We start from the raw sequence: 23,182 nt of genomic DNA, 5'->3' as shown, positions 1-23,182 counted from the left end.
GATGCATGAAGGAATGCAGAAAAAAACAAAAAACACACACAAAAAAACAAAAAATCCCACAAAAAAACAGAGAAGCCAGGGAGCAAGGAAAAACTAAGTGCTAAGTGGCCATCTTGGGTTTCCTATAGCCCTGACTATTCATTTAATTTACAACAACCATTGTTTACCCATACAATATACCCCAAAGTTTTCAATACCTTTTTTTATAATGCTTCCCATGCAATTTAACATGAAAACAAATCTTTGAGGTGCTCCAGAAGCCCATCTGAAACAGCACAAAGTTATTCCTACATATATTGAGATTTTAACCCTTGAAATCTCAAAGTCTAATGAAAACTAAGTAATCAATTAGCTTCTTTATCTTGGACATTTTATAACCTCTAGAAACATTTTCCATAGACATAAAAGTCAATTATTGACATGGACTTTTTTCTGTAAAACCCAGGCAAAATAAAGACATGTCTGTTTTACTTAAATCAACAAACTTAAGCTACTTTTATGTACTAAAGATTAATCTTAGATCACATGAACTTGAAAAGCATTTGAATTAGTTTCTATATTTCTGAGAGTTTTAGAATAGCCAATCTTTACAAATGCTTGCCTTTAAATTAATTTTAACAATAACATTGGGAGGTATAAAATTACTTCACATTTACAACATACACATACAGACTCACACAAACAGACACAAACAGAACAGTTGGATCTGAATTTTGTTTTGGAAGCCTTTTACAATCTGTGTCCTTGACAAGACAAGTTCCAAATGTCCTTCTCCATTTTAAAATAAGAACATCCACTTTTAATACCTCAAAGAGTTGGGTTGACACCTAAACGACATCAAAAGGTTGATCTATTTATCTAAATACTTTATCTCTCCCTCTCTTTTTTTTCCCTGAAAACCCTTTTCATAGTTTCATTTCAGCTTAGGGGACGAGGCCTTTTTAAGTTTTGACACAGTCTCTGATAATTTCCTTTCTATTCATTCTGCCTAAGTTTATAGCTGGCTTTTTCTAATTGTGTGAGCAAAAATGAATTTAGAAGTATCAAAAGATCCTCATTTCGGCCATCTTAGTATTAATGGGAAGCTGACTTTCATGTGTCTTGTTGATTAATATGATTTCCCATATTAATTTTGAGATCTATAGAGTCTGAACAAACTTTGAGGGGAAACCAGCCTTTACGTACAAGTCTTCAGATGAGCCAAATGCGGTGGATATCCTTAGAGGAATATCCTTATAGGAATATCCATGCTCTACACCTTAGAGGAAAATTCTTCCTCAGGCAAAGATTTTTAGTTACCTAAGAATACCTGAGCAAGGGCCAGCAAGAGCCTACAGGATGCCACCAGAACTGTGATACTCTCCAAGGCACGGGCCCCTCTCTTGGGGTGAACCCATTCCAGGGCACCCTGCCCTTCCCCCCAGGTTTCTGTCGGCTTCTACAGGATCGTCTGCACTACTGCACTGAATGACTCCTGGTGCTCATCTCTGCCACCTGGATTTAGGGATCTGAACAACTGTGTCACCCCATTGGCTATTGGGATTGGGGAAGCAGTGTCATTCTCTTTCAGAGCTAAAGAGTGTTCAGTCTCTCAATAAACAATCCAATTAAAAAGCCAAAATTAAATGCAACAACCCATTTTTTTTCTCTCCCTGGATTATCTCAATCTTTTCCACCTTGAGGATTTTCTAAGAACAGCTCAAATAAAGCCATGGCCTGCTAATTAAACCAAAGAGGACTTGAATTCCAAGAGAAACTAACTGATGCTAGGCAGGGAGCCAGTAGGGGTACAATAGGCCCTTGCTTGTACCTAGCACGGGGCCTGGGTCTGTAAGGTGGTCCTGGGTGGGCTTCTGTGTAATCCTGCTGACTCTGCCAAGTAAAGGTTGACATAAGAAACATGCAAACACATAGATAATTTTTATGAGTTTATTTGAGCAAAACTAATAAGTATGTCGGGGAGCAAGATTTTAAATGCTTCCTCCTTTGTTCTTGAAAGGTTAACTGTATATTTAACAAATTTAGCAACAAATTTGTAACAAATTTATCTTTTCTTCTTGATTGGTTTTAAGATCTCTTTGTCTCTAGTTACCTGCACATTCACTATGAAATACACAGGTTTGGATTTATTTTTATTTATTCTCTTTAGGGTTTATTGGACTTCTGAATCTGAATGTCGGGTCTGAGTGTTTCAAGCAGGGATGGTTTCAGCGGTGAGGTACCCAAATGGAAAAAAGCCTTGCAGAGTCTTCGACATGAATGCAGCAACACTTTATTCAGCAAAGGCAGAACAGCAGCAGATGCAGCAAAAGCAGAACTCAGAACCCAGCAGCACAGCAGCACAACACAGAACCCAGCCCTGTTAAGCAGAACTGGGGTTTTTATAACAGTAACAATAGTGTCATGGTGTCAGCACACATGCGCACTAAGAGCAACTTAAATAAACAAGTTATTTTCCTTGCAGTCCCACCTGGACCTGGGGGAGTCAGGGCTGCCAGTCTCCAAAGCCTGTAAACATTTCCTGACCCTGGGAGGCCCTGACAGCTGGGCCCTCACACTGAGGGTGTGTTTCTTTCATCAATTCTAGAAAATTCTAAGCCATTATCTTTTAAAGTATCTTTTATTAAAACTTTACTATCTCCATGAAGAAACCTGGTTAGATGTAAATTAATCCTTTTGACTCTAATTTCTATCTTAACCTCTTTCACAAAGAGATGTCTTTCAGTGCTATGTTCTGAGTTATTTTTTCAAATCTTTCTTCCAGTTTACTGATTCTCTCTTTAGTTCTACATAATATACTGTTTAACCTATCCACTGAATGTTTTCTTTTATAGCACATATAAAAGTTTAAATGTGTTTAAATTTTGTATTGTTAATTATAGTAAACATACAGAAAAGTATGTAAAACACAAGCATATAGCTTAACAAAGTGTGACAAAAGCTTGTGTAATAGCATTAAGTGAGGAAATAGAATACTGCCAGTCACCTAGAAGCCTTGGCATGATCCTTTGCAATCATACCCTCTCCCTCCCTCAGTAGTAACCACAATCTAGACTTCTATGGCATTCTTTTTATTGCATTTGTTTTACTACCTAAATATGTGTCTCTAAACATATAATTTAATCTTGCTGTTTTTCAACTTTATATAATGGAATTATTCAGTGGTATTCTGTTGTGTTTGATTTCTTTTGGCTTAATATTATGTTCTGCAGATTAATCTGTTATATCCCTGTATCTATGATTCATTAATTTTCAATGCTGATAGTACTCCCTTGCATGAATATACCTCAATTTCTTTATCATTTCTGCCATTGATGGGCATTTAATTTGTTGCCAGTTTGGCATTTTCCAAAATGTATTCTAGTGCACATAGCAAGTATTTCTGTGGGGTATATATGTAGAAGCAAAATTGTCAGATTTATTGGATATTACCAACACTTTTCCCACTGTGACTGCACCCTTTTACCTTTCCACCAGCAATGTAAAAAAGGCCTTGTTGATCCTCACTAACACTTAGTATTGTCAGACTTCAACATTTTTGCTAGTGAGGTAGGTGTATAACATCATTCGCTGTGGTCTTATTTTGCATTTCACTGATTACCAGTGAGGATGAACCTATGTTTTTATGTTTATTGGAGATTTAGATATTCTTTTTCAAGTGGTACTTTGTCCAGTCTTTTGCCAACTTTTCTGCTTGGTCTTTTCCTTTGTCTTAATGATTTGGAGTACTTCTTTACATACTCTGGTCTCAGGAGTTTTGTCATTCATCATCTTTCACTCAGGGGTTTGCTTTTCAAACTATTAATAGTGTCTTTTTATAAACTAAATTTCTTAATTGTAATGTAGTTAAACTTATTAATCCTTCCTACTATGTCTAGTGCCTACTGGGTCCTTTTTAAGAAATATTTATCTACCTGGAAGACACTCTCCTAGATTGTCTGCTCAAATATTTATTGTTTTGTTTTTCACTTTTAGGTTTATAATCTACCTAGTATTAATTTTGGGGAATAGGGTGAGATAAAGATCCAAGTTTTTTTTCACTTCTTCACATAGATATCGTAGCACCATTTGATGCAAAGCTGGCCTTTCTCCAGTGCTCTGCAGTATCCCATTTATGTTTTTTTCTGAAATTTCTAATATTTTCCATTGGTCTATTTGTCTGTCCTTGTGCCAATACTATGCTTTCTTAGTTGCCACTTGTGATGGTTAATATTATGTGTCAACTTGGCTGGGTCACAGTGCCCAGATATTTGCTTGAGCAAACATCTATTATTCTGAATGTTTCTTCAATGGTATTTGGGGGATGAAATTAACTTTTAAATTGCTGGACTTAGAGTAAAGCATATTGCTGTCCACGATGTGGGTTCTCATCTAATTAGCTGAAGGCCTTCATAAGACAAGAAGGAATTTTGCCAGCAAACTGTCTTCAGATTCGAACGGCAACTCTTCCCTGGATTTCCAGCCTGTTGGGCTACCTTGCAGATTTTGTGCTTACCAAATTCATAGCCGCATGAGCCAATTCCTTACAAATAAAGCTCTCTGTACATATACACATCCTGTTGGTTCTGTCTGAAAAACTCTTGCTAATGCACCATAATATTATAATGTTTTGATAGCTAGTAAATCACATCAAACCACTTTTTTTTTTTAAAAAAAAGAATGCCCCAATTAATCTGGTCCTTTGCATTTCCATATATTTAGGTCTTCTTCATTTTTCTTCAGCAACACTTTGTGTTTTTCAGTGGTAAAGGTCTTGCACAGCTTTCCTCCCTGAGAACGTCCACAGCCCCTCTAATGGTCTATTGTAGTCTCAGCACCAGACAGTGGGCTCCCTGAGGGTGGAAATGCAGACTTTTCCCCTCTTCCTAACCCCCCACCCCTGCACTAAACACAGACTTGCCCAGGCTAGCTGCATGACAAATATTTCTTGCATAATTTAATTAATTGTAATGTAAACATCCAGCCTAAGAGAAAACTTACGAGTTTATTTGAGCCAAACTGTCAACAATTGCCAGGAAGCAAAATCTCAACGGATTGAGAAAATGCTCCGAAGAATGGCAGTTTTACAGCTTATTTTATACATAAAATCAAAGGAGGAAGGTTACATGAAATCCATTGGTGATAGGTTAAGTGGGTGGGAGAAAGCAAAGCAGGGAAATCTCTGGGGTTGGATGAAAGTAAATTGGAGAGACAGGCACTTCTTTTCCATAGGTGGGTGCAGGATAGCTAACAGTTAGCTTTTTACAGCACATAGAGACAAGCATAATAATGAGGAATTTTGCAGTTTTCAGCTCTGGTCCTGAAAAAGGATTAAAGATGTTATCTTAGGTACAGAAAGACAACAGCCCCACTGAAAAGGCGCAGATTAACTTATTGAGGAAGCTGAAGATGTGACTTCACACCATGGCCCACTTAGTTAAATATTTGTGTGTGTGTGTGTGTTCACACCATCTTAATTTTAGTCCCCTAAGCTTGTCAGGTTTAACCTGTGGCCCCTTTTCCATCCACACTATCATTCTTACAGAGGGTGACTGTTTTTAGTGGTCTGCCAAAAGATTAGTAATGCGGCTGTGAGTCATCAGGCATTTATTGAACACCCATCACAGTTCAGAATGCATACGGAGCACTTCTTTTCTATTTTGTTATCTAGTTGTTATCAGCACCTCCATGAGCTGAGAGAGCAACTCTGGGGTCTCCCCAGCACCAGGAGCATACTGCGGTGAAGCTGGCACACAGTGGGCAGTTGTGCTCCTCTACCTCAGTGTAACTTCAGGGGGAAGGCAAGCTGGCCCTGAGGGTCCCCTACCAGAGCTGTAGCTCAGAATTCTTGTGTCTGCAGTACCACATGGGTCTCAGCTTCTCCCTCCATCCAGGCCTGTCCCCCAGACCCCATCATTTCCTTCTGGCCTCTCCCTTGTTCTTTTTGCAGGAAACGCAATTTGCATCTTGATGGAGATGAATAATTAGAACCCTCCAGCATGAATAATGCTAAGCAAGTTCATTTTCATGCCAATCAGGGAAAATTAATTGGCTTCATGATGTTTTATATTTTCCAGGTGGGGTTCCCCAGGCGCGCCTCCCTCCCCCTTCCCAGCCTTGGGCTCTTCTTCCCTAGTACTTCCGAGAAAATTGCTTGTTAGTTTTATTGTTTGTTTGTTTGTTTGGTTTTAATGCTTCCACGGGCAACAATGCTACCCCTACTTGCAACTAAATGACCCATTTAACAAGCATGATAAAAAACTCTTTAGAGCCCGCTACTGGCTGAGTCAAATCCACCTGGTCTTTTACAGCCCAATGTCTTTTTTAACCTTTTTATTTTCTTTTGTGGAATGCAAAAACATACAAAGAAGCACATACAAGATATAAATATGCAGCCTAATGTATTATCATAAAGTGAATACTCATAAATATCTTCTCCCATTTTGTGGCTTATACTGTCTCCCTCTTAATAATATCTTTTGATGAAAGAAGTTCTTAATAGTTCTTAATTTTAATGTAGTCAACTATATCAATCTTTCCCTTTATCACCTGATTAAAAATTTATTCTAAAATGAAGTGTTTATACGGTATTTTTATGAGAAAACTATAGTTCTTTCTCATTTTCTCCAAAATGAAAATAGCTTTATTCTTTCTAATAATAAAAATAATAGGTGATCTTATTGCTCACAATAACTATTTAAAAGTAGGTTGCAAAACATTATGACACTTTACACTTAGTTATTTCAGATGAAAGATAATACCATCATCACACCTAAGAAAACAACAAATCTCTAATACTGTTGGATATCCAGTACTTATTTACACATTTCCCTAATTATCCCCAAAATGTCTTTGATATGTGCAGAAGTATCAGTTTGCCTCTCCTTAAATTGCATATTAATGTATATTTTATATACTCTTGTGTTTCTTTCACTCATCATTATATTTGAGTGATTCACTCATTGTTGTGAGGGGCTATAGTTCATTTTTGTTCACCACCATGTAGTATTCCATTGTATGAATATGCCATAAATTATGTATCCAGTTTACTGCTGATGGATAATTGAGTTGTCTTCCATTTATGAATAGAGCCACTATCAAGATTCTTTTATGTCACTGTTGGTGAACACACTGAAGAGTGGCATTGTTGGGTCTTAGGGTATAAGTAGTTGTCTTAGCTGTATTCCCACCAGCAAGGTATGGGAGTTTCAGGTACACATCTCCTTACCAGAATTTAGTATTGTCAGTACCCTTAATTTTAGCTTTTCTAGGGATATAGTGGTATCTTGTGATGGTTTTAATTTGCATTATATTTTTCTGAGGAGTAATGATGTTGGACACCTTTTCATAGACTTTTTGGCCATTTAGATAACCCCTTTTATAAAGCACAAGCCTTTTGCTTATTTTTCAATGGTATTAACTATTTTAAAAATAATCAATTTGTAGGAGTTTTTTTATATATTCTGGATACTAATTCTATGCTGGATTTTTGTAATGAAAATATCTTCTGGTCTGTGGTTCATATTGTTACTTTTTTATAATGTATTTTGGTAAACAGAAGCTCTCAATTTTAGTTCTGATTTTATTTTTCAGTATGTTCCATTTAAGAAACCTTTGCCAGGCCAGCCAAGTGGCGCGTTGGTTAAGAACTGGCTTGGGATGCCAGAGGGCCCTGGTTCGGATCCCACATATGAGGGCCAGTGACACTGCCCTGTACAGCTAAGATGCTGAACAACAGCTCGACCTGGAGCTGGGCTGCTGTGGGTCACCGGCGACGGCGTAGGCTGTAGTCCCTGCTGCAGTGGGCTGCCATAAGCTACCATGTGTAGCCGGCAGCCAGCGTGAGTGGCCAGCGTGAGCGGCCAGCAGCCTCTGTGAGCAGCCGTCCAGAGGCCGGTGACTGATCTGCCTCGCCCAGGAAGAGCACAATGATGGTGCCAGCTTGGGCCAGTGAAGCAACATCCTCCACAACTAGACTGAAGAATAAAACAACAGCAACTTCTCTGTTCCCCTTCCCCTGATTCCCTAGCACTGTTCCCCTCCCCCAATTCCCCAATAAAATCTTAAAAAAAAAAAAAAGAAACCTTTGCCTACCCTAAGTTCATAAAGATGTTCTCTTATATTTTTCTCTAGAAGTCTTAGTGTTTCACCTTTTATATTTAGGTATATGATCTATTACAAATTCATTTTGTAAGGAGGAGGGTCAAGTTTTTTTCTTATATAAGTATCTAATTGCTCCAGTATCATATATTGAAAAGATCATTGTTTCCCTTACTGAATGGCAGTGCTGCCTCTGTCATAAACAAAATGACTACATATGTGTGGATCATCTTCTGCAATTTAAAAAATTCTATTCCATTGGTCTATATCTCCATCCTATGTGAGTCCTACACTGTCTTTATTACTGTGGTTTTAGAGTAAGCCTTGAAATATGGTAGCCTTTTCACTTCGTTCTTCTACTTCAAAACTGTTATGGCTATTATAGTATTGCATTTCCATATTAATTTTAGAATCACACAACAATTTACACACACAATCAATGAAGTTTTGATTGATCTACAAAAGCAGTGAGTTAATAAATTAGTGTTATTTTAAGCCACTAAGTTTACAGTAATTGGTATGTAGCAAAAGAAAACTAAATATAGATTTTGGTACCAACAGTGGGCTGTTGCTATAACAAACTGGGTGTGGAAAGTAACTCCCAGTTCTGGTGATTTGGGAGCAATGCTGTTATAAATTGCATTTCTATATGCTAACGATATAAAGCTGAAATTAAAAACACAGAGTCATAAACAATCCAAAGAAAAGAAAAATTTTAGGTGTAAGCCCAAAGGCCCCAACATGGCAAGGAACTTGCATGTTACAGGATCTCACAGAATGTGGCCAGTGTGGGCAGACTCATGAGCAAAAGGAGCAAGGTACAGGAGGAGGCTTGAGTGAGGGCAGGTGCCAGATCTCATAGGGCAGGATGGGTCATAGTGGGGGAATTGGGTTTCATTCTAATTTTGGGGGGTGGGTGACAGAATTCAATTTACGTTATTTAAAAGATTACTTTGGCTAATGGAGCCACCACTGTGTGGCAGAGACTGCTAGCTATTTCCCATTATCCATCACTCCTTTTTGCATAGCAATGAAATTTCTCACTGGTCACGTGACCACCCAGCTAAAGATAACATTCCAGCCTCCTTGGTGGTGGTGGTGGTGGTGGTGGTGGGTGGGTGGGCAACTAGGGGGGAGACATATGTCAGGTTCTGGCCAGTGGAAAGTAAGTGGAAATGACACCTGCAGCTTCTGGGTCATGCTCTCTAAGGGAAGGTGCGGGCCTTCCCTTTCCACTTCTTTCTTGTGACTGGCTGGATGTGGACCTGTAGGTGGGATCTGCACCTAAAATGAAGCCACATGATGAGGATGGCAGAGCAATGGGTATAAATGGAGACCGATGAGGTGAGGCTGCCTCACCAGCCCAAGCTCACTTAGCTGGATGTTTCCATGGGTGAGTAATAAACGTCGATCTTGCTTAATCTTTATTAAACTGGGTCTTGTTATAGTGGGCACACTATATTTTAATTACAGGGGAGATGGCCCAGCGTACAGCAGGGGCTGAAGGATCTTCCCCCCACCCCCCACCTCAGGCATCTAAGTGAGACTAAATTTTTACTATGGCAGTTGCTGCCAGCATTATTCCTGTGAGCAAGTGGCCTGGAATTTGGTAGCCACTTGGTAAACTTTTCGTGAAGAGAATTAATGAATCACCTTTGTTAGCATTGCTGATCTAACCAGTTTATTGAAGAATCTCAATAATAAGTTTTATAGAAATATAAAATGGTCCTATTTCCCCGAGTAAGTCCTTTATGTATGCTCTGTGGACTCTTCCCTTCCCTTAAGAATATCTTGGACAATTTCCATGACCCTGAGATCTTGTACTTTCTGCTGGTGCAAACTCATTCCATTTAAAATCCCACTCTCATGCAAATGAAATGTCATTTTCTCCCCTCTTCTTGGTATGGCGTGGGCAGGGGCCCTGACTTCTTGAAGTGGAAGGGGAGGTACAGTCTGGCAGGGGGACCACCTCCCCTCTTCAAGTCCTTGCTTCTCCCATGTTGGTAGTGAAGAACAATGAGTGAGAGAGGCACACACTCTTTTATTTCACTTTATTTTTATTAACTTATCCAGCTGCCATTGCAGTCCCCTCTTGAACGGCCATCACCACACACTAATAGGTCCTGGTTATAGGGATTAGCCATACTGGATGAAACGGGTTCTTGTTTTTCTCCAGCTGCAGGTGTTGGATACAGTCCCTTGTTACTTGTGTAACCAGTGAGGTGCCTCACGTTGTATCCTGGAGGGGCTTGTCAATTTCCGAAGCTACTTATTCTGCCTCAGTAGTTAATCAAGGTAGGGCCCTTTCTGCTAACTCTTACTGGTCTCCGAGGGAGTGTCTGCTGCCCGATTATTAGTGGCCCTGTTTAAATAAGGAGGACTTAGTGACTCTTCAGCTTTGGTCCTAGTTGCCAATTCTGTGGTAACAAGGGAAGTCTTTATCAGCAGCTATTAAATCACTATTGCTATAGTTACTATCACTATCACAATCATGGACAATATCAGCTATATTATTATAATTATTAAAACTGTCACCATCAACATCATTACCATCCTCACTATTACCACAGCCGCATAACCACAGGCTATCCTCACAATGGTCACCACCATAAATATCATTACCTTTTCCAGCATCATTGTGATAATAGCTAGCTGCTCTAACAAATGCACTACAAAAGTGTGATGGCTGAAATACAAAATGAGAAGTTTATTTCTCATGTATGTAACTATTCAAAGCAGGTGTTCTTGGTTGGCAGGAGGCTTCCTTCCACACAATGATTTAGAACTTAGTCTCTATCATCTTTGAGTACCTCATTGTCATCTGCATGTAGCCAAAGGAAGGGATTAAGAGGTTGTGGGTGGGTTCTCTCTCTCTCCCTCCCTCTCCCCCACCCTCCCTCTCCCTCTCCCTCTCCCTCTCCCTCTCCTTCTCCTTCTCCTTCTTCTTCTTCTTCTTCTTCTTCTTTAACTTTATTGGGAAGCAGTGTGCTTTTCCCAGGACCCATCAGTTCCAAGTCAAGTTGTTGTCCTTCAATCTTAGTTGTGGAGGGCGCAGCTCAGCTCCAAGTCCAGTCACTGTTTTCAGTCTAGTTGCAGGGGGCACAGCCCACCATCCCATATGGGAGTCGAGCTGGCAACCTTGTTGTTAAGAGCATGTGCTCTAACCAACTAAGCCATTGGCCGCCCACTGGCAGCTCAGTGGCAGCTCAGCTAAACTATTTGTCTTCAATTTAGTTGTGGAGGGTGCAGCTCACTGGCCCATGTGGGAATTGAACTGGCAACGCTGTTGCTCAGAACTCATGCTTTAACCAACTGAGCCACACAGCCACCCCCATACCTGCTTCTTAAAGTCTTGGACTGGAGGTGCACACATTGTTTCTGCTCTCATTCCATTGGCTAGAAACAGTCACATGGCCATGAATAAATGGGAGGGCATCTGGAATGTATGGTGTAGCTGCAAAATGAAATAGGGTCTTTGATCAAGTGGTAGTCACCTCTGCCAGGCCACCCTCACAAGCGATTCAGTTTACCTGCTCTGTTCCCAGCCAGTGCTACATACACCCTCTCTGTCATACAGCACCTGGAGGCTATGAGGTTTCTATAATCAAAGGCCTTATGATCCAAGTAAATATCAATACAAAGCAACATATTGTGGATTCGATTATTATTTTGGATTGTTAGTATTGTAGTAGTTCAGAGTATGCATAGGTGTTCAAGTTGAATCTTGGAGAATGGGTAGATTTTCTTTGGCTGAGAAAAAGTGGAGTTTGAGGTGAGAAGGAGGATGCTTTTTGCGGAATGGCCTGGGCACAGATGCAAATGGGCTCAGCTTGAGCAGAGAGGAGACTGGCCTGCTGGAATGGGTGAGCACTGGGGAATGAGGATGAATAAGCTTTGAGCAACTGGATGGAGTCAGAATGCCAAAGGCATTCTGTACACTTTTTCAGACCTATTTAGACGTATATTAAAGATCTTTGGTTGCAAGCAACAGAAATGTACTCTATCTAAATAAAGCAAGCCAAAAAGCAAGAGAACAATATATATTGGAAGGATCATGGGTATTTTGCAGAAGCAAAGGGAGGACTGAAGGGCCAACTTCTAGGTTTTGGCAGCCAGTGGTGGTGGAACCTGGGGCACTGCCATTAACAACTCCCAACCTCTGTATTTGTTTTTTAAAATCCATATTCCAGGGAGAGAGCTTTCTATAGCCCCGCTGGGATCAGGTGTCTTCTGGATCACTCTGGCATGGGTGAGGGGCTCTTTTATTGCAGACAGTGCCCTCCCTTCACCCTGCCTCGGGAAGTGTGTCCTGTCGAAGACCCAGTGTGGGTGCCGTTAGAGTGGTAGAAAGAAAGGTGCTCACTTGCTTTGAAGGTAGTTATTCCTGTGTTCAAATCTCAGTTGTTCTACTGACTAGCTTTGTGACTAAGGCAGTCGAGTTGTCTAGCTTCTGAGCCTCAGTTTTTGCACTTATAAAATGGATATAAAAAGATGAAAACTGTCTGAGAACTTGAATTGAGAGAATGAATGAGGAGGGCTCCCCATGTGTGCATTTCCTCCTGCTTCTGGAATCTGATGTGAGGCAGGGGGCCTCGGAGAAGCAGAGGAAACTCAGAGCATCTCAGCTAAGGCTTTTCCTAGAGATCAGGGTCCTTACCACAGCCTGCTGGCTGGCCCTGCAGCTCAGGTGGAAGGGTGCTGGGGGCCCACTCTGCGGGGTGCTGGCCATGTTTATAGAAGCTCTGTTGTTCAAGAGTGCGAGCTCTGAGCAACAGCGGTTCGATTCCTGGCCGGAGCTGAGCTGCCATTGAGCTGCCAACAGGTGGCAGGATGGCTCAGGTAAAAAAAAAAAAAAAGAAGCTCTGATAGCTTCAGGGCTGTGAACCGTGATGGAGCTGGAAATGTAATTTTCAATTAAGAGCCCTTGCTTGTTCTTGCTTACATTGCACTCTAATTAAATTTCAGTGAAATGTGGCATAATGAAGGGGAGGGCAGGGCAGGTGGGCAGCAGCTTCCCTTCCCTACATGTGAGGCCTCCCTTTCCCCTCCGCTTGAGCGGTCACAATCTTCCCCACTCTTTGACTCTTCTAGGACTGTCTGGAGCCAGTGTCCCTACTCAGTGGGCCCAGCAGGCCTCCCAAGGTCATGGGGGGCTACACAAATACAGAGACCCTGACTCACAGGGGCCCCTCATCAGAATTAAAATGGATACTGATGTCAGAGTCCTCAACCAACTGGGGATGTTCCCTCCACCAGCCATTCAGTCTAAGCAAGGAGTTGGAAGTAAAAAGGAGGCCGTGGTGGTGGTGGTGGTGGTGGTGGTGGTAGTGGTGGGTGGAGGGTAAAGGTGGGGAGAAGCTGACTCTTTCCTGGTCAGCTAGGCCTGCTGGGACCCATGCCTCCCAGAGGGAGACCCTGGGCTGCCCTGTCTCTGTTCTCAGAGTTTTAGCTAGCAAGGCTGGTGTCCTGGGCAAATCACCCAAAAATCTCCTTTATAGCAGACAAAACTGTGTGTGTGGTGGAGGTGGAAAGGAAGGGATGAGGGAGAGAAGCAACTTCGACATGGGCCTGGGGCTCAGGCTGGCTCCTAGAAGGCTGGCCAGAGCTGCAAGAGCTGGCCACCATGGCTGGAGAGGCCAGGGATGGGACTCTAAAATTTGCAGTCTTTTAAAATCACACCTTACGTATTTTGCTCCCTAAAAACATGTTGATGACCAGGCAGAGCCAGATTATCTTCCATTCCCAGCAGCAGGAGAGGCCGCTGGTTTCACACACTCACCAGGAGTCTCGGGCATTAGGAACAGAAGCAGTTACTTATGGGTGACCTAGGACACCCTCCGTGGACAGGTGGAGGCAGAGTCCAGAGCAGGGATGACTTGTGGTCTCTCACGGTGGTAGACCAGAACTCTCACTCCTGGACACTCCCGGCCTTCCTTCCTCTCTCCTCTGGCTGAAGTCCCATCTTTTCTCCTCTGCTTTCAATGAAGACAGAGCAGTGTCTCTCCCATTTGGGAATAACAGACCATTTTCTTAATGGTTGAGCTGCTGTCCCTATTTTTCAGTTTTTCTCTTTTACTTTTAGTGGTGCTCTTTCCAGCAGGAAAATGATTCTTTTCTTCTTGCTGCATTCCCTGTTGGAGGTGGGAATTGCTAGGTCCTCTTCTCCAGTATCTGTCATGTTCCCTCCTCAGCTTCCTCTCCCTCTCACCTCTGGGCCCTGAGACCAGGGCTGTGGAGAGGCCCCAGAGCCCATTCCAAAGACAGGCTATGTGGGAGCCAGGGTCGCCTCTTTTGTGGAGTATGTGTGTGACCATGACAAGTCCCTTTCCTGCCCTTGTGCCCAGCTTAAAAAAATTTTTTTTTTAATTTTTATTGGGGGTTTGGGGGGATGGGAACAGTGCTGGGGAATTGGGGGAAGGGGAACAGACAAGTTGCTGTCGTTTTGTTCTTCAGTCTAGTTGTGGAGGACGTTGCTTCACTGGCCCAAGTTGGCACCATCATTGTGCTCTTCCCAGGCGAGGCAGATCAGTCGCCGGCTTCTGGACGGCCGCTCACTGCGGCTGCTGGCCGCTCACACTGGCTGCTGGCTATACACGGTAGCCCATGGCAACCCACTGCCACAGGGGCTGCAGCCTACGCCGTTGCCAGCGACTCACGGCAGCCCAGCTCCAGGTTGAGCTGTTGTTCAGCATCTTAACTGTGGAGGGCAGCGTCACTGGCCCTCATATGTAGGATCCGAACCGGAGCCCTCTGGCGTCCCAAGCCAGTTCTTAACCATCGCGCCACTCGACCAACCCTCTGCCCAGCTCTTTTAAATCAAAGAACTGATGTTGGATTAGACTGGAAGCTCTGGTCACTTACTTCATCATGAACCACTGGTGGTTTAAGAAGAAAGCTATATAGACTTTGTCCTGAAAAATCCCCACAATTTCTAATTTTGTTTGGGTTTAAGGGCTCACAGATTTTCTGAAACTATTCAATTAAAAACCTATGACTAGTTGGTCTTCAAGGTTTATAGCTCTGAAGTTGTATGGTTTCCATGATGTTAAGACTGGAGATTGAGCTGCTGAAGACTGAGAGCAGGAACACACACATCCATTTCCTTAGGACTCTGGTCATTTTGCCTCCCATCTTCATTCATCCCACTTCTCTCAGCACCAGGACAATAAATACCTCCTTCGGAATGGGAATTCTGGCTCTTTGCTGCTGGGGCCATGTTGGGTGACTTGGTGGGTGTCTGAAGTTAACCTCAGATGAGGTGTCCTCCTTGGCAGTATGAGGTTTGAATTTGGTCCTCCCTGGTGGAGGTTCAGAGTAGGTTGGGTGCCTGAACCATCCTCTCCACCTCTCACTCTCTTCCCTCTGGGGTTTTGACCAAGAGGCTAAACACAAGGACCTGAGTCAAGTAGGGCAGAGTGCCTGTGTCCCCTGGGGACTTCCTGCTAGTAGCTGGTCTAGAAGACTGTGATGGCTTATCCTCCCGCCTTCCTAAAGCTACGCCTTGGGACCCACCTGACCCTGTCCTGCTCTCCCTGGGAGCACAGGGCAGCACCCACAGGTCATTGCAGGGGCTCTGCCTCTTGGAAAAGGCGACTCATCAGGAGATGCTGTTCTGCCAGAGGGGTGAGAATAAGTAGGAGCTGATCTGGAGAGGCCTTCTTTTCAAACTTTTTCCATAATATCACTTGGAAGCCACTGCCAGAGTCATTATCTCCACTGTTATCATGAACTTGGCCAAGGAGAGCTGCGTGGGGTACAACCTTGGCTACGAGGGTAACTGGGGCTGTCATTTACCTGAGAAGGACAGTGGTGTACCACACAGCCCCTCGCAGGGGAAGGACTGCTTGAGTTTTGGTCCAGGAGGGAAGGAAAAAGATCAGACATGTGGAAAACAGTATTAAAATTCAGGTTTGGGAAGAAAGAGTGAGCCCCACTGAATGAACTTCTTCATGTTAGGGGCTGGGACGAAGTAGAGTGGACAGTTGTAAGGGTGGGGAATTTGGACTCACACAGCCCTCACACAAGTCTTGACTCTGCTACTTACTAGCTGGTGACTATAGCAAGACTCATTATTTATAAAGTGTGAAAATAATAGCTTCCTCACAGGGTTGTATGAATTAAAGTATTTGTAAAGCAGTGACAGGTGATAACTGTTCTGTAGGTGCTTAATATTATTAACCTGATGGGTCCAGGCAAGAGTCTCAAAAGCAAGGCCTCTTAACCTCAAATTGGCCTTTGTTATGGGGTAGAGCTGGGTAGGCAGATAGGAATAATTTTTTTATTTTATTTTTTTTAAGGAATAATTATGTCTTTAAAGTTTGTAGTCAACAGAGAGAAAAAGAGTACTTAAAAAAAATCCACAAAGAAGTGAAAGTAGGGAGTCAAACAGATACTTGTACACCCATGCTCATAAGCAGCATTATTCGCAATAGTCAAAAGCTGTAAGAAACCCAAGCGTCCACTGATGGATGAATGGGAAACAAAATGTGGTATGCACATTCAATCTTAAAAAGGAGTGGGATTTTGATATATGTACAACATAAATAAACTTTGAAGATATGCTAAGTGAAATAAGTCAGTCACAAAAAGACAGATACTGTACGATTCCACTTAAACGAGGTACCTATAGTAGTCACATTCCTAGAGAAAAAAGTAGAATGGTGGTTGCCAGGGGCTAAGGGTGGGGGAATGGGGAATTGTTGTTTAATGGGTACAGAATTTCAGTTTGGGACGATGAAAAGAGTTATGGAGATGGATGTGATGGTTATGCAACATTATGACTGTACTTAATAACACCGAAATTTACTGCTTTAAAATGGTTAAAATGGTAAATTTTATGTATATTTTACCACAATTTAAAAAATCCAAATTTACATTTGGGGTGGCATTCCTTGTGGGTAGAGTGGCAGGTACTGGCTTACCCTGTTAGCATCCTAAGCCCCATTCCTATTCCCTGTCTCCATCTGGCTCTGTAAGGTCTCATCTCATGTTGAGAAGACCACTTTCTGTTTGCCAAGCCCTCCTTGGCAGGCTCACTTATGGCAGGCTTTTGGATTGAGGGCTGCCAGCCCTCCACTTCCAGCCCTGCTTTCCAGCTCCCCTCTAGAAGCCCCTGATTTATGAGGAAAATGTTTACTGCTGTTCTCTCAAATCCTGTTGGCAACCCTAATGAGCACAGGGGCTGGCAGCTTTGATATTGGTCCTAGCAGTTGGGGTTGGTACAGCCTCAGGCCCCTGACTCACAGTCAAGTGTTCCTGGCAGTGGGAGGCTTCTGGGGCTGGCTGTCCCTCCAGCAGGAGGGAGGGAAGGAGAGAGGGCGCCCAGGGCGGCGGGATGCAGGCCTGGCTGGGTGCAGAGTCTCTGCAGTGCCGGCTCCGCTCCGCAAGAGGGAGATAGAACCCCACGTTTGGCTCTGCAGCCTAGGGAGGGCAGGCCTCTAAGTGCTCCTGGTATGGTGTTAGCGAGGGAGTCTTGTCCGCTCTGATTAAAGTCCCTGCCACGCCCCACAGGAGTGGACGGAGCTCAGAGGTCCACACCCGAGCTGTGTGTGACCCTGTCATCAAGGCACTTGTTCTGGGTACCTATTTGCTATGTAAATCACCCCCCAACACTTAGTGGCTTAAAACAGCCATATTATCTCTCATGATTCTGAGTTCTGGCTCACATGGTATTGGCTGGGGCTGCTGTCTGAGGGCTCGCTGGCTGAGACGTCCAAGACGGTGCATGGGCAGCTGGCGCCAGCAGTGGAGTGGGAGGGCAGCTGGGGCTGCTGACTGTAGTTAGTGTCCAGATATGCCTTACTCCCACTCCCTGCAGGTGGCTGTGTTCCCAGAGGGAGCACCCTAAGAGCAAGGGTTCCAGGAGGGAAGAAGCGGAAGTTTCCACTTCCCAGGTAGGCACGGCTTTACTGCGTTACTGCCCCTGACTTCTGCTGATGAAGCAGTCCCAGGCAGGGCCAGCCCGGGTCAAGGGGAGGGAAAACAAAGAGAGTGATGAAGAATTTATGGTCGTCTTTAAGAACCTGACCTAGTACTTGACGTCTCTGGGCCTCAGTTTCCCCTTGCCAACTGTACTATAGAAAGAGCTACCACTTGTTTCACAAGATTTTAACAGATCTTTCAAATCCCACATGAAAGCCTCCAGAACAGAAAGACAGGCTGATGGCATAGCTGAGGCAAGGAGGGTAGAGGAAGCCTGTGGGCTCTTGTTCAGTGGGGTAGCAATAGGCTAGAGAGGAGTTATTTTTGCCATGGAAGGAAACACATGAGTTGAAAGGTTATTATGTACCAGGTCATGTACTCTACTTTCACTTCCTCTAATCCTTAAAATTACCTGGTCACCTGGGTAAAATTGCCCCATTATATAGATGAGGAAACTGAAATATTGTTAGTGACTTGCAGGAGTCACCCAACTAGAGAGGCAGAAAGGGAAAAGGTAGGTTCTGAACCCAAGGAAATCTCTCCCCGGAAAGCTTGTGCTCTTGCCAATGTACCGTGTTCCCCAGGAAGTGACTTCATGCTTTTCATGCTTTGTTTGCAGCTCAGGAATCTTCAGAGAAGAACAAGGATGACTGATTGCCAAAGGGTCCTTCAGAGCCATTTATGGCAGGAAGTGTGGGTTAGCAGGGAGCTTGCTGGCAGGGAGACGTCAGGAAGGAAGGGAGCCAAGCTGACAGTATGTCCTGACTGGGGCAGCTCCAGTTGGGAACAAGCTCCTGGGAGTGAGTAGAGAGACACTGAAGCCATGAGCAACTCAAGGTCCCACTAGGCAATGGGGGAAGAGCAATGCCTTGCCCGGAGCCAGGAGGCGGAGAGGGAACACCAAGAACAAAATGAAGGAACTTTTGAACAGTGGGGATTGAACCTAGGAACTGAGAGACAGAAGCTCTCCACCCTCTTATCTGTCGATTCTTCCATGAATCCGTCCATCCATCCACTCATGAATTCATTACTGTTTTCAACATCTAAGTTGTATTATGTGTCTGGCCCTGTTTTGTAGATATGATTAAGATGCAGCCCCAGCTTTTGGGAAGCTCAGATTACCCTAGGACAGGCAGACCTATAACCAGGTGATGGTATTATTGTGTTGATACTAGATATAGAAGGAGCAGCTATGGGAGACCAGAGGAAGGACAGAAGACTCTGCAAACCAGAGAGACCCTGTAGGGAAGACAGGGGAACCAGGATGTAGTTAGGCCTGATTCTGGAGAGAATGGGCCTCAGGCCCAGGGGCTCAGCCGCTGAGCCTGAGAAGAGCAGCTGTGTCTGAAGAGGGTGTGCTTTTCTCTGCAGTGGCAGGGACTCTGAGGCAAGGCCTGGTCCCTCCCAGTCCTTTCTTAAATGTGTGAGCATTCAGACAGTTCCAACCTCTGAGTGCGTGCAGCTGGACAACTGTGGCTGAGGCCGTGGTATGACAGGCAGGAGAAAGCTGTCTGACCACACTCCCTTCAGGGAGGACCAGACATGATGAAGACACCATTGAATTTGGAGCATGAGAAGTTTGGGTTCATCTTAAGATAGAAATTGAAGAAAAAGTTTTTTTCCTCTTGATGTAAAAGGAAGATGCCTTTATTATATTGGGGTGTATATAATGCGGACATAGCAGAATATTTTAATACTGTAATAAAACTAGTTTATCTTTGGTAATGCCTTTTACACTAAAATTGTCCCCTGTTTGGGAAGCTGAACCATGAGCATGACCATTATCTGAAGCGAGGGGGCAGGATATTGCCACGACAGAATTAGAGAACCAGAAATTTTAATTCTCAGGTATGAGATGACAAATAGGAAGAAATGTGATCAGGCAGAAACATTTTCTCCTCAAGTCCCATTGCCAAAAGACAATCACTGTCATCATTTTCATGATTCTATATATTTTTCATGTGCGGGTATTTTTCACAGGGCTGTATGAATATGCAGCCTACCTACAACTGGATACTATTGCCTATTTGCTCTGTGTTTTTTCTTTATCAATCATTATAGTTTGTGTGTGTGTGTGTGTGTGTGTGTGTGTGTGTGTGTGTGTGTGTTCAAGTAACCCTTATTTTATTTAATAATGCCCCCAAAGCCATTCACATTACTTTTTTCTTTTTTTCTAGGTGGACATATGTCTCTCTCTTTTTCTTTCTTTTTTTTTAAAATTTATTTTATTTTATTGTTAGTTTCAGGTGTACAGAACAATGCAATAGTTATCCTTTTCACCCCTCACAAAGTAACAACCCACCTCCCCCCATCTACTACCCTCCCACCCCCGATATCATGATTATCTATTACAATTCCATTGACTCCATTCCCACACTCTACTCCACGTCCCATGACTATATGTATATATAATTATAGTTGACATACATTATTAATCAACATCAGCTTCAGAAATACAGTGCAGTAGTCAGGCCTCTACACCGACTATGAAGTGGTCTCCCTAACAAGACATAAGTCTATCTGGCCCCCTAAAAAATATTTACAACATTATTGATTATATTCCCCAGACTGTCTTTTCTATTACTGAGGCCATATTGTAGTTACCAATTTGTATTGTCTCATCCCTTCCCCTTCTCCTTCATCCCCACCCCCTCCCAACTAGCAACCCTCAGTTTTTCCACTGTGTCTCTGAGACTATTTCTGTTTACATTTCTCATTTAATCAGTTTTTTAAAATCCACGTATAAGTGAGATCATATGGTATTTGTCTTTCTCTGACTGACTTATTTCACTTAGCATAATGTTTTATAGGTCCATCCATATTGTTGCAAATGGTACTGTTTCCTTCTTCTCTATAGCTGAGTAATACTCCATTGTGTAAATGTACCATAGTTTCTTAATCCAGTCGTCTACCGATGGGCATTTCGGTTGTTTCCAAGTCTTGGCTATTGTGAATAGTGCCAAAATGAACATAGGGGTGCATATATTTTTTTGGGTTAATGTCTTGGGTTTTTTTGGATAAATACCTAAGAGTGGGATTGCTGGGTCATACGGTAGTTCCATTTCCAGTTTTTTGAGATACCTCCATACTAATTTCCATAGTGGCTGCACCAGTCTGCAGTCCCATCAGCAGTACACCAGGGTTCCCTTTTCCCCACAACCTCGCCAGCATTTGTTGTTTGTTGATTTATTGATGATAGCCATTCTGACCAGAGTGAAGTGGTATCTCATTGTGGTTTTTATTTTCATTTCCCTAATGATTAGTGAGGTTGAACATTTTTTCATATGCCTGTTGGCCATCTGTATATCCTCTTTACAGAAATGTCTCTTCATATCTTCTGCCCATTTTTTAATTGGGTTATTTGCTCTTTTGGTGTTGCGTTGCACGAGTGTTTTATAAATTTTTGATATTAACACCTTATCAGATATCTCATTGACAAATACCATCTCCCATTCAGTAGGCTGCCTTTTTGTTTTATTGATGATTTCCTTTGCTGTGAAAACACTTTTAAGTTTGATGTAATCCCATATTTATTTCTGTTGCCTGAGGGGATATCTCAGTAAAAATATTACTGAGGGTAATGTCTGCAAATTTACTCCCTAGTTTTTCTTCTAGGAGTTTTATGGTTTCAGGTCTTACATTTAAGTCTTTAATCCATTTTGAATTTGTTCTCATATATGGTGTAAGTAGCTGGTCCATTTTCATTTTTTTGCACGTGTCAGTCCAATTTTCCCAGCACCATTTATTAAATAGGCTATCTTTACTCCAATGTAAATTCTCGCTTCCATTGTCATAGATTAAATGACCGTATATGAATGGGTTTATTTCTGGGCTCTCTGTTCTCTTCCATTGGTCTATGTGTCTGTTTTTATGCCAGTACCATACTGTTTTGATTACTGTAGCCTTGTAGTATGATTTGATGTCGGGTAGCTTGATACCTCCCACTTTGTTCTTATTTCTCAAATTGCTGTGGCTATTCGGGGTCTTTTATGGCTCCATATAAATTTTCGGATTATCTGTTCTATTTCTGAGAAAAATGTTCTTGGTAGTTTGATAGGAATTGCATTGAATCTATATATTGCCTTAGGCAGTATTGACATTTTAACTATAATAATTCTTCCTATCCATGAATATAGTATGTATTTCCATTTCTTTGTATCTTCTTTGATTTCTCTCTTCAACGTCTTATAATTTTCTGAGTACAGGTCTTTTACTTCTTTGGATAAATTTATTCATAGGCATTTTATTGTTTTTGAAGTAATTGTAAATGGGATTGATTTCCTGATTCCTTCTTCTGATAGTTTATTATTGCAACTGATTTCTGAATGTTAATTTTATACCCTGTTACCTTACTAAATTCATTTATCAGTTCTAACAGTTTTTGGTGGAGTCTTTGGGATTCTCTGTATATAGTATCATATCATCTGCATATGATGACAATTTTACTTCCTCCTTTCCAATTTGGATGCCTTTATTTCATTTTCTTGTCTGACTGCTGGGGCCAGAACTTCCAGAACTATGTTGAATAGAAGTGGTGAAAGTGGGAAGCCTTGCCTTGTTCCTGATTTTAAGGGGAAAGCTTTTAGCCTTTCCCCATTGAGTACGATGTTTGCTGTGGGCTTATCATATATGGCCTTTATTATGTTGAGATATGATCCCACTATTCCCACTTTGCTAAGAGTTTTTCTCATAAATCGCTGCTGGATTTTGTCAAATGCTTTTTCTTCATCTATTGATATGATCATATGATTTTTATTTTTCATTTTGTTAATGTTAATTGATTTGCAGATATTGAATCAACCTTGCATACCAGGAAGGAATCCCACTTGATCATGGTGTATGATCTTTTTAATGTGATGCTGAATTCGGTTTGCTAGTATTTTGTTGAGGATTTTTACATCCATGTTCTTTAGGGATATCAGCCTGTAGTTTTCTTTTTTTGTAATACCTTTGTCTGATTTTGGGATCAGAGTAATAGTGGCCGCATAAAATGTGCTTGGGAGCCTTCCTTCCTTTCTTCTGTACTTTTTGGAATAGTTTGAGGAGAATAGGTATTAATTCTTTTTGGAATGTTTTGTAAAATTCGCCTGTGAAGCCATCTGGTCCAGGACTTTTGTTTGTTGGAAGCTTGTTGATTACTGACTCAATTTCTTTGGTAGTAATCAGTCTGTTCAGAGTTTCT

At 42.3% G+C, this 23,182-nt stretch overlaps 1 long non-coding RNA gene across 1 annotated transcript in view; it reads left to right on the top strand.

The window, feature by feature from the left end:
* The window catches only part of LOC109395878 (uncharacterized), a 29,301-nt gene extending 21,694 nt beyond the window's left edge, over nt 1–7,607 (top strand). The window contains exon 4 of the long non-coding RNA XR_002126740.1: nt 7,573–7,607. This is a non-coding gene — a long non-coding RNA (uncharacterized LOC109395878). The remainder of the gene's footprint in view (nt 1–7,572) is intronic.
* Nucleotides 7,608–23,182: the final 15,575 nt, after the last annotated feature.

This window comes from Hipposideros armiger, unplaced genomic scaffold (assembly GCF_001890085.2).
Source record: "Hipposideros armiger isolate ML-2016 unplaced genomic scaffold, ASM189008v1 scaffold_491, whole genome shotgun sequence".
Classification (NCBI taxonomy): Eukaryota; Metazoa; Chordata; class Mammalia; order Chiroptera; family Hipposideridae; genus Hipposideros; species Hipposideros armiger.
Note: the sequence above shows the minus strand (reverse complement) of the source record. Positions and strands in the feature narration are given on the sequence as shown.